An 11,799-nucleotide genomic window follows, 5' to 3' on the forward strand; every position below is an offset into this window, starting at 1 on the left:
CTTAAGTGATGCTAAATTTAACTGACATTTTTTTTATTACCGGAAAGGAAGACAAAAAGGAAACTAAGGTTTATTGTCTACAATGTACTAGTGATTTTCAAATACATTATCTCATCCTCATTATCACTCTACAAGGTAGTATATCTCCATTTTTTTCTTACTAAAGTTCATTAAATCTGGAATTACCAAATTTAAAGAAAAAAATTCCAAACATTTTTCACTATAACATTTTGAAAACTCAAAAGTAAGAAAAGAAAGGTAAGAATGTGGTGGGGGAATGTTTTCTTAGTGATCAACATGAATAGCATTGAAGTTCTGGGTTCATTCTATGTAAAGAAATTCATCCCATGAAATTGATTGACTTTCATTTATTCTCAAGAAATTATATTACCCCAAAGAGAAGGGATGTTTATGGACACTATATTAGTCAAGAGAGGCTAGGCTTTGCAGAATAGCATAACGGTTTGTTTGTCCCTCACCATTGCTTATCTATTATAGGTCAATAGGAGGCAAGGTTGAGAGAAGTTCTCTTCCACAGAGTCACCACCTGACTAGGTCTCACTGCCTGTAGCTATATAATTTGGAACAGGTGATATGTGAGGTGTCAGCAGAAGGAGAAGAGAGACTGAAGAATGCACTCATATGGTTAAATGTCTAGGGTGGAAATGACTTACCACATAAGCTCACAGCCCATTGGCCAGAATTAGTCTGAGAGGAACATTTGTATGCAGTAAGTTTATTGGAAAGTGCTCTAAGAAACACCTGTAAGAGAGTGAAGAAAGCAGGTTTGGACAGAGGGAGAGCTTGCACTGTGTGCAGAGACAAGAAATGATGTTTTAGGGAACTCTGGAGCTGAGATGGCACCTCAGACTTGTCCCAAATGCTGGGCCTTTGTACCCTAGCATCCAGTCAACTGGATAGAGCCTGCCTTTAGCTTCAGATCTAATGGAGATGTACTTGGTCTCCTAATGCATTTCTATCTATAAAGCCCATTTAATTGGTTAAATCATATTAATCTTAGTATATCATATTAATCTAATCTATTTCAAGATTGATATTTCTCAGTTAGTGAGAAATTTGGGAACTATAATCATATTTGCTTTAAACCATTAAGGAATTATGGGACAAAGACCCTTCATTAAAATTTTCCCTTTAGATGTATTGCAGAAGAGATTTTTTATTTTGATGATTGTTAAGATTTTGGGTAATAGTCTCATGCTCTAGAGGAAGATCAATGGTTGAGTTATTTCTAATCAGAAATTCCAACTTTTCCAGAAAGCTACTGGTCTTAAACAACAGAGAAATTGTATCATCTAATACAGTGTCAGTATTTGTCTTCCTAATTTTATTTCTGGGGTGTGCTGAATATTAGTATTAAAAAGTATGTTATTACAGCAGAGGTTTAGAAGAGAAAAACAACGAAAATGTTGAAAAAATGCCACAAATCTAGCAAAAATATTTCTTTCCTTTTTTTTTTTGCAAACTATTTTTTCTGATTTGGAAAAAAGGTGGGTTTTTCCCACTATTATTTCACTGTTTAGGTGCACTATTATTTATATAATTATGGAAAAGAAAGACGAGTAGAGGAAAGCAAGAATTGTAGTTTTTAAAAATGTGATGTAAAAGTCCATATTCGCTTGTCAAATAGATTATTTCTTACTCTCAAGAATAAGCAGAAGAATCTTATTAGAATATATGTTTTGCAACATATAAAACTTTTAGGTACATTTTTTTTTATCCAAGAGATTTACTGCAAAATGGTCACAATTAATTACATTATAATTCTCCTGTGAAATTATGTTTCTCTTTTCCTGTATTTGCTTTATGCAGGTGCTTAACATAAATTTATAAACATGATAGCAAGTGTATTTATCTGGAGATCTGCACTGTTAATAAAGTAGCCAGCAGTCATATGTATTTAGCATGTAAAAAATGTGGTTACCCTAAATTGAGATGTGCTTTAAGCTGAAAATACACACTAGATTTTGAAGACTTACTATGAAAAGAATATTAAATTTTTCATTAATAACATTTTATTGATTACATGTTAAAAATAATATTTGGATGCATTAAGTTAAATAACATATTATTAACATTAATTTTACCTGTTTATTTTTCTCATTTTTTAATATGGCTACAGAAAATGTGAAAATATATTTGTGACTCAAATTTGTAGCTCCCATTATATTTCTGTTAGATAGTGTGATCTAAATTATTAGTTTTTTCTCCAATATTTTATTATGAAAGTTTTCAAATATAAAATAGAAAGGCTAAAACACTTTTACAGTAAACATCTGTTCTTCTACAATCAACATTTACTAGACTTGTCTTATCCTGTATATAGCTATGTTTTTTTAAAAAATTTTCACCAATCCATCTGATTTTCAGAGTAAGCTGCAGACATCACTCTATGTTCCTCTAGATACTTTAGCGGGTAGAAACTAGTTTTGAACTCTATTAAAAACTGAATATTCCTTTAGCCATGTTCTTGCTTCTTTAGATCTGAATGTGTTGGTAAACAGAGGCATAAACAGACTAAATATATCAAATCAGATTTAATAAATCTTCTGAGTAAAAGGAACATTTAATCTCTGTTGACATTAAAGTACAGATCTAGATTACCCAACAAATATTTGGAAACCTTATAACATTAAATACTGATTAGAAAAAGATTGCTACCATCTTCTGAGCAAGTGGCATAACAACCAGGCTGTGTTCCAAGCCAACTGAGTTACCATGGATGGTTATATAACTTTGAGCCTCTGGTAGAATGTTTATCTCACAAGATTATAGTGATTAAAAGAAATAATAATATGTAACTGATTTGCTTGAGGTTTGGGCATATACTAACTTTTATTTTACTATTTTTTTAAATGTTTATTTTGAGAGAGAGAGCAAGAGAGCACATGCGTGTGCACATACGGGAGGGAGAGAGGATCTTAGGCGGGCTCTGTGCTGACAGCAGAGAGCCAGATGGTGATGTGGGCCTTGAACTTACAAACTCAGGAACCATGAGTTTGAGCTGTGAGATCATGACCTAAGCTGATGCTTAACTGACTGAGCCACCCAGGTGCCCCAGGCATATACTAACTTTAAAAAATAAACTTAACTAGAAATGAATGTAAAATATTTGGAGTATTTTGTCTGGCAGGTTGATCAGCAGATCCCTTGGCCGTGTAGGAATATCACTAATAAGGAAAAAGAACATTCTTATTGATGGTTCATCATTGACAAATATACCAGAAAGACATATGTTATGTAATACCCTCAAAAGAAATGGACATATGTTTCTTCCTTGTTTTACTAATAAATATCTTATAGAACTATCCTGAGACTTCTGTCAACATTTACCGGATTGAAAACTCCTAAACAATTTGGATTTATGCTTGTGGCTGAGATGGGAAACCTGATGAGAAAACGTGTTTATGGAATTAAATTGCTGGTGATTCACTAACAGATGATGGGCCGGTTGAAAATAGGATGGTTAGCTGTGTTGTTTTCCACTCTCTGTGTATAGCTATATGGTCAACCATGTTAAATATCCTTTAACATTGTTATGATACTGAACATTTTTTACTATTATCCAAATAACATAGACACATAATTTTAAAAAGTTTTAACAAATAAAACCAGATGTCACCTCCTTTCAGTTTCCTTGCTCTTGTTACTACTTAAAGGCAATTATTTTGAACTTTTAAACTACTTTGAAAAAAAATTAAAAAAATAAACTACTTTGTGGTGTTTGCTTACATATTCCTAAATCGTTTCAAAGCATTGATAGCTTTTGGTGTGTTATTTTTAGATATTTTATATTTACTTTATGTTAAAGTAGGTAAAACCTCTAGTTCTTTTTTCTTCTTTTCTTTTTTTCTTTTCTTTTCTTTTTTTTTTCCTTTCCTTTTTTTTTTTTTTTTTTTTTTTCACTTTTCCAATGAGTATTTATCATTGGCTAGGCCATGATTCAGGATCCCAGAGTTGGAATCACCTTGTACTCAGGTCCTCCTTCACCACCCTGTTCAGATCTTCGCAGGAAACTTGCCTTCTGCCCTGTGGTGGTCCAGGCTGACACACAGGATATGGGGCAGAGGGACTTGTCCACACACAGGTACCATTTGCACGGGGAGACATCACCACCCCCTTAACAGTCATTGCCTTCTCACAGTGGTGAAAGTCCCAGTGGTTCTGGCAGCAGTTCCTAATCTGGTTCTGGTTGGGGAAGTGGTTGTCAAAAGGGGCAGTCTGTTAGTTCATGATTTTGGTCTTGCTGTCTTCTGCCATGCTACTGACTCTTAAAGACACCCTGAAGCACCCTCAGCAAAGATGGAACGTTTAGTTCTTTTACATTCCCCTTACAATTCACATATCAACCCAATATAGTTATAACTCAGTTTTTAAAATCCGTAGCTAGAATTATTATTATGACTTTGGAAACCTTTTTCATTGCTGAGCTAAATGGTACAGATGTAGGCTCTTTATCTGCACTTTAAAATTTTTCCTGGAGTTAATCATTGTTTTCTTCTTTTCATTTACTTTGTTTCTTTGAATCAGGAGTTAAGTTTTCTACCCCTTCCAATAGTTCTGCAAAGTTTCTCAATAGATTTCCTACTATTTAAACCTATCAAATAATCTTTCATATACTTCTTTTTAATGTAGGATTTTTCTCTTGAAACCATCCATCCTCCTCTTCTAATCTGAACAAATTACTATCTATGCTTCCCCTTGACTGTGGAATTTCTTTCATATATCTCTCATGCTTGACCTCAATTTCTCAGGACTCATGTTTTTTTCTTCTTCATTTAGTCACACATTTTGAAGAGAAATTTCTCCAAAAGCTTCATGAAAAAGGATAAAAAAGAAGTAAGTAATTTTTTGAGTCTTTGAATATTTGAAAAGTCCTTATTTTTACCTTATTTTACCTGATTGATATTTTGGTTGGCTCTAGAATTTAAGATTAAGAATCTTTTTTTTTCCACAAAGAATCTGGAGGGCATGGTCTTTGTCTTCTAGCATTTAATTTTGTAGTTGAGTAATCCATTCCCAGTCTTTTAAAGTAATTTTATTAAAAAAAATCTTGAAGCTGTTAAGGTTTTTTCCTTCCTTCTCTCTTTCTTTCTTTCTTTCTTTCTTTCTTTCTTTCTTTCTTTCTTTCTTTTTTCTTTCTTAGATTTCATAATTAAATGAGTTGGTGTAAGTCCCTCTGCCCTTATTAATTTATTGAATATTCCATTAGTCCTTTCTATGTAGAGATTATTTTCCTTATTCTGGGAAATATTCCTCTTCATCTTTTACTCTTCAGAGTGGGGGATAATATTCTCCCCATTCTCTTTTTTATGAATTCTTTCTGGAATAGGTACTTGCTGAATGTACAACATCTTGGATCAGTTTTCCAATTTTCTTTTTTTGCTTTTCTATTTACTGTCATTTTTGGCTTTTAAATTCTATTTTCTAGGATTTTTTTTTTTTACTTTATGTCATTTATTGACTAACTCATTTATTGACTAACTCATTTATTGACTATTTTGTTTGGGTATTATTTTAAATTTCAAAGAACACTTTTTCTTTTGTTTTCTGATTATTCCTATTTTTATAAAGTCCTAATCTTGTCCCACTAAAGAAAAATCAGGATTCCTTCAATATTTTCTTTCCCCCAACCCCCGCACCATCTTAGCTTTTTCTGAAGTGCACTTTACAGTTTGTTTTGGTCATTGTTTTGAATATTTCAGACTGTCCCTTGACATTCTCTGATGATCAATATATATTCAAGATGAAACATTAATAAAGAGATGGGAAGTTCTTTGTGTTGGGGCAGATTTGTCCATTGGATTGGTAGATCTGTGTAATTTTTGTGGAGTGGTTGAGTGTTCCTAGAGAAAGATCCTCCAGGCTTCTGCTCTGAAATTGTAAGTCTCAGCTGGCATACGGGAGAATGGATAGGTCCAGGAACTGTTTAGCTCACCACTAGGTATGGAGATTTTTACTAAGTTCTCTCTTTCTCTCCCCCCATCACCACGCAGAAATTAAGTTCAATATCTTACTTCAGAATTACTTTGGGTCTTGTTTTCCAACTCTGGAACAATTTAGGTTCAGTTTCTCTTGGGAAAAAAAATCATTATCTTCAGTGTACTTGAGGTGTAGTGACCTAAAAGCACAGAGAGGGGACAATCTGGGAGTCTTACTGCTTCTTTTAAACATTTATAAATATTCCTGCTGTCTTTAAATCTTTGACATGCCCACCTTAAGAGATGCCTGACAACCCTGTTTGTTCTCTGTATTTAAGAACCTCGTATGGTTTGTCCTCTCTGTTTTTATCTTATTTTTGTTTCCCTTCCCCTGTGTTCATCAGTTTCATTTTTTAAATTCCACATTTGAATGAAATTGTATGATATTTGTCTTTCTCTGACTGACTTATTTTGCTTGGCATAATACACATTGTTGCATATGGTAAGATTTCCTTCTTTTTGATCACCAAGTAATATTCCATCTATCTATCTATCTATCTATCTATCATCTATCTATCTATCTACCACATCTTCTTCTTCCATTCAGCAGTAAATGGACATTTGGGCTCTTTCTATAATTTGGCTGTTGTCAATAGTGTTGCTATAACCATTTGGATGCATGTGCCTCTTCAAATCAGCATTTTTTTTTTTAAATTTTTTTTTTAACGTTTTTATTCATTTTTGAGACAGAGAGAGACAGAGCATGAATGGGGGAGGGTCAGAGAGAGGGAGACACAGAATCTGAAACAGGCTCCGGGCTCTGAGCTGTCAGCACAGGGGCCCGATGCGGGGCTGGAACTCACGGACCGCGAGATCGTGACCTGAGCCAAAGTCGGCGCTCAACCGACTGAGCCACCCAGGCGCCCCCAAATCAGCATTTTTGTATCCTTTGGATAAATATCTAGTAGTGCAATTGGTGGGTTGTAAGGTAGTTCTATTTTTTGCTTTTTGAGGAGATTGTAGAAGGGTATTTTTAAAAGAAGAATTAAGAGGAGTTTTCTTTACATCCAATTTTAAATACTTTCCTTTATTCTTCATCTTTGTTTTGCAATTCCCTCTTAATATCATCTGTTTCTTAGTCTTTTCTTTTTTCTTACCTTAAGTGCTACATTATTCATAATTATCTCACCTATTTTTATGAAATAAACATTGTCTCAATATAGGATTATTGCCCACTGCTAAATAAATGCTGGTTTGTTTTTGTTCCCTTTGGATACTTATGTACATGTGCAATAATAGTAAAATAAAAAGAAGTCTGGGATTTATTTAGGTTAAAATCCAGTAAAAGGAAAGGGGATGGTATACATTTCATAAAGTTAATTCCTAATGATTGTCTTTATTATGCATGTATATATGCTCATTAATGAACATTTATCAAAAATAAACAAAAAGAACAAAATGCTCATAGTTGCAATTTACATCCATACGAGCATTCTTAGCATTTCAGCATATTTTCTTCAAACCATTCTTTTTTATGGTATTATTTATGTTAAAGTTCTTTTCATTATAAATAATTTTTAACTATGGTGAATAACAAAGAGAAGAATAACAGGTAAAGATAATGAAAAAAATGATCAGGAAAGGGAAGTAAAAATTTTTATTTCTGGTACTTTCCAAATACTGAACTTTGCTTTCTCATGACAGTCAGAAAACTGCAATGAACACACAGACCCAAAAGCTTTGAAAGTACTGGGCAATAACACTTGCAGAATTTAAATGGAACACGTTATTTGGACTCCTTTGCCATGAAAGTAAAATAAAACCTTACAAAATAAAATGCATATTTGGAACATCATTGACTGGTTCCCCTTTATGTACAAGATGTCATGCAGGGGACATTGTGTCAAAATCCATGGACATTTTTAGCCCATAGCATATAGTGCTTGACCCAAAGTAGACGCTTAAAAAATATTCTTTTGGGGAAATTAATGATGTTTTTAACTGCACTAGACTGTGAAAATAATACAACAGTTGGCCTGTATTCAAAAAGATTGTGTAATATTGTTGGGAAGATGAGTCAATACACAAAAATGTGAAATGTGAAAATGAGAATATTAGAGGAGTTCCGAGAAGACAGTGGCCAGTGGGGCATGGAGTGTGAGAAACATGGAGAAAGAAAGATGTGAGATGAGCCTTAAAGCTAAGTAGAACTAAGTAGATTTTAAATTCTCTGGCTTAGTTAACTAAAGAAGGAGAGATGTCACAGATGGGAACAACATCAGGATCAGCAGTTGAGAGAAGATACTGGCCATGGCACGTCTGCAAAATAGTATGAAATTGGAAGACTAACAGAAGAATGGTATCCTGAATGCTCAGGTTTAGGGATAAAGCTACAAGAAAGCGGTCATGGAATAATTAGACATCAAATAAGTAGTTACAACTGTGATGAAATTTACAAATGTAAAGTTGTGTACCACGTATATGGGAGTATAATTGGTGTGTTAAGCACGTAGGAACAATGAGTGTAGCGGCAATGCACCTTTGTGTTATTTCTCATTAGCTCTTTAAAATTTGGTGTGGAGTGATCTTCCTCTGTTTCTATGAAAACTCTAGTAGTGTCATGTTTCTCTCATGGTCACTTTAAATCGCAAATACTTTCTAAATCAGAAATTACAGCGTGCTTGTCTTTTGTAATAGTCAAAATTTCCAAGTCCATTCAATGCACAAGCTATCCACTTCTATCTAGGCTTCTATAGGAGTAGAGGTATGGTTGCCTTTTTCTCTCTCACTCATCTCCTTACCCTTTTACTGCTTGCTTTTTCTGGCTCTTCTAGGGGGAAAGGGTGGAGGTGTAAAGCAGCAAGGGAGGGAGGGGAACAGAAAAATTTTTATTTGACTAGGATTATCCTAAAGTGATCTTTTGGTTTCTGGGCGTGCCTGGCATGTCTCTAAAGCTGACTCTGTTGAGGGTGCTTTGTGTATCCTTATTAGGGCCTCTTACCTGTGCTTTCCTTCATAAGGTAATATATTCTCCTCTTGCAGGTTGTATATACCTTCTTCATGCCCTGAGAATCTTGTGATACCTTTAGCTTATCTCCACTGAGAACTTCTTCCCACTCCCCCTCTGCCTCCCTCTGTCCTGACAAGAACCTATTAGGCAGGGCCTAAATCAATTCCACATCTGCTTTCTACTATGCATGACCCACAACTGGATTTGGGGACCCCAACACAGCCTTTGTCCCTATAGATTCTAGGAATGCAGGCTGATTTCAAGGCAGCCCTCTCTTCCTCAGGTTATCTTTTAACATATAGACCATTTCTCATCCTTCTTCAATTTTCTGGACAGCACACCAAAGACACCAGTTTCATTTGCTTCCCTAACTGGAGGTGACAAATAATGAACCCTTTAAAAGATCTCTTTGAAGTCACTTTCACTAGGCTTGAGGTGCAGATGAAGAACCCTTTTCCACTAATGGACATTAGCCCAGGTATTTCCAAAAAAATTCTCATCTTAAAAAATTCTTTCTCTCAATATGAGTATGAGGGTGAAGAGTTATTAAACTGATTTTGATACTTTTCTCTAAAAGTTTCCATCTTGGTTTGACACTTCACTTTGGTAAGGATTTCTTTTTTAGAGATTTGGATAAAACTTTCATTTTATATCCTTGTCTGGAAGCATTTAATAGGGTACCTAACAGTTTATGAGACCAGGAAATATTTTCCTGTGGAAATGAACAGAGAAATTTCATGGAATTCAAGAAGAGAGCATTTGAAGAATGGAAGATTGCTCCACAGTAAGAAAAGCATCTGGGGACCCAAGTAAGAGAAAGACTGAGAAGAACCCATTTTCTTGGGGAGCAAAAAGGTTATTGATGATCTTGGCAAGAATAGTTTCTTCCATTAGTTAAATTCTCTGAGGTTGAGGAAAGAGGGGGAAGTAACAAAATGGAGACTGCATGTGTAAGGAAACAAACTACGAATTTCAGAGCTTCAGAAAATTTGGAGTGAAGAAGAGGGGAGTTGGGAATTCTTTTCAGACATAAGTGCTGGAGGAGGGAGTCAGTGGATAAATAGTGGTTCAGGATACCAGAGACAGAAGTGATCATGGAAAAGGAGAGACAAATGGGCTCAACAAGACTGCAGGGGATGAATCTAGAGCTGAGTTAATCATTAGTCTTGAGCAGGAGACTTTTACAAGTGTACCAAGAGAAAGAATGTGTGTGGGTGCAGACCAAATGTGAAGATCTGGTGTTTGAAAGCTGAGGACTATATATGGCTTGATGTCTTCTACTTTCTCTGCTTAATCACAACGTCCTCGAATGACTGTTTTTTGGAATTGAGAAAAATAAAATAAACCTGAATAGCAAAAGTCCTTTAACTAGCTTTTATATCTGGATTTGACATGACAGGAAAGATAGGTACAGAGGAAAATTATGAAACATATAAGTATAAATATGGGGTTGTGATGATTAATAATTTTAGTTAGTGCCTACTTTGCCCAAGAACATGTGCTAAGCACTTTACAAACCTACATCCAATTCCCTATCTCCACTCACCTAGACTACAGTGGATTTCCAATCCACTTTTGCTCCTATAAATCATTCTCTGTTCAGCAGTGAAAGTGGGTTTTTAAAAAATGCAAACCAGAACATGCCCCACTTGAGCCTTGGCACGGCTTCCAAGTGCCTGGAGATATGTCCTGCATCTTCTGGACCCTTCCTGCCCCTTCAACCTCATCTTTCCTTTGTTGTGCATTATACTGTTTTGGAGTTATTGTAAATAAATATGTTTTTATTTCACTTAAGTTTTCTAATAGTTTTTACAAGGGATATAAAAAAGCTACGGAGTTTTGGGGCACCTGGCTGGCTTAGTCGGTTGAGCGTCCGACTTCGGTTCAGGCCATGATCTCACAGTTCATGGGTTTAAGTCCCGTGTCGGGCTCTGTGATGACCACTCGGAGACTGGAGCCTGCTTTGGATTCTGTGCCTCCCTCTCTCTCTGCTCCTCCCCCATTCATGCTCTGTCTCCGTCTCTCAAAAATAAATAAAAGTTAAAAAAAAAAAAACTACTGAGTTTTACTTCAATTTATTAATTGTCTGGTAATACTTCAAAATATTATTTAGGTTAAATCTTTTGCAACATACATATAGAATGAATGCACTGAAACAAATGAACTTTTCCCCAAACCCCAAACTCCTTTATCATATAGCTTGAAATCCTATTTTGGTTTGAGTAAAAAAAGAAACATCTAGAATGTTGTATTCTCATTTCTATGTAGGGATAGCAGCAGTCAATGCATGGCAACAAGAATTATGGGAAAATGTCAACATCTAGTTTTCCACTCCTTTATTCATTCAGACCTCTCTCTGGCTCCATTTTGTTTTTATACAGCTTTCTCTGAATGAATATGTGTTGGGCATAATATCAAGATAAATTTTCTGTTATTTGTCATAGTGGTGCTTTTTGTAACACTACACTTAGCCTTATTCCATATTTAATGAACCCATAAATTTAGGGTAATTTTAATAAGGCATTAATTAAAATTTTCTATGAGGATAAAATGTGGCTCATGAGGTTCTAGCATGGCCTGCTTTCCTTCCTTCCTTCCTTCCTTCTTTCCTTCCTTCCTTCCTTCCTTCATTCCTTCTAGTAATTAACAAGAATTTGTCTGCCTGAAACCAGTATTGCACTGTATGTTAACTAACTAGAATTTAAATAAAAATTAAAAAAAAAAAGAATTTGTCTGAATATCCTTAAATCAACATTATCCAGAACAAATAAAGAAAATGTAAATACATGGTTTGGTTTCAGCAATTCTTTGTATTCTAGTAATTAAAACAAGGATAGGTAAAACTGAAAA

The 11,799-nt window shown here is 34.8% G+C and overlaps 1 pseudogene; it reads right to left on the reverse strand.

Annotated features, from left to right (window-relative positions):
• Nucleotides 1–4,016: 4,016 nt before the first annotated feature.
• LOC102967868 lies at nucleotides 4,017–4,278 on the reverse strand (annotated as a pseudogene).
• Nucleotides 4,279–11,799: the final 7,521 nt, after the last annotated feature.

Source organism: Panthera tigris, chromosome B2 (genome assembly GCF_018350195.1).
Source record: "Panthera tigris isolate Pti1 chromosome B2, P.tigris_Pti1_mat1.1, whole genome shotgun sequence".
Lineage (NCBI taxonomy): Eukaryota > Metazoa > Chordata > Mammalia > Carnivora > Felidae > Panthera > Panthera tigris.